This window comes from Phymastichus coffea, unplaced genomic scaffold, assembly GCF_024137745.1.
Source record: "Phymastichus coffea isolate CEN01 unplaced genomic scaffold, Cenicafe_Pcof_1.1 PCOF00287, whole genome shotgun sequence".
Lineage (NCBI taxonomy): Eukaryota > Metazoa > Arthropoda > Insecta > Hymenoptera > Eulophidae > Phymastichus > Phymastichus coffea.
The window spans coordinates 57,501-58,039 of record NW_026707098.1 but is presented as its reverse complement, the minus strand read 5'-3'; positions in this window follow the sequence as shown (position 1 = coordinate 58,039).

Genomic DNA, 539 nt, shown 5'->3' with positions numbered 1-539 from the left:
CGTCTTGGGTATGCTCTCCATCGTTGTCATCCACTGCATTACCGCGGGTCGGTGTCTCTGACCGAATGGCCCTTATGCGGTAGGCGCCGTAGGCGTTACGAGTTCGTCGATTCTTCATTGAATCGTCGATAAATACCGAGCATCGACTCACTCGATTCCGAGCGAGAATAAACTTTTGCACGTCATTTCCACGCGAATGGCGATGAAATGTCGCTGACCACGACGACTTGGCATTTTTGTCTAACGTCGGGTAGCATTTTACTCAATTAACACGAGAGTCTGTTGAATTTGAACGATAATATCCATGGTGTGTCTCCGTCTGGTATAATACGGGCAGCGGAGATCGCCGTGACTCGTCGTGGGCATGTTGCAGCTATGAATTAGTTGTGACTGCTCGACGACGAGCAATTGTATAGCGAATAATTGCCCTCAAAGTTACGTTATATCGTACTTTGCTGTGCTCTCGACGACTTTGGTCGCATTGCGAAGCGTGTCGTCGATCCTTTTCAAGGATCGGCGTTCGACACGGTCGCGTGCTG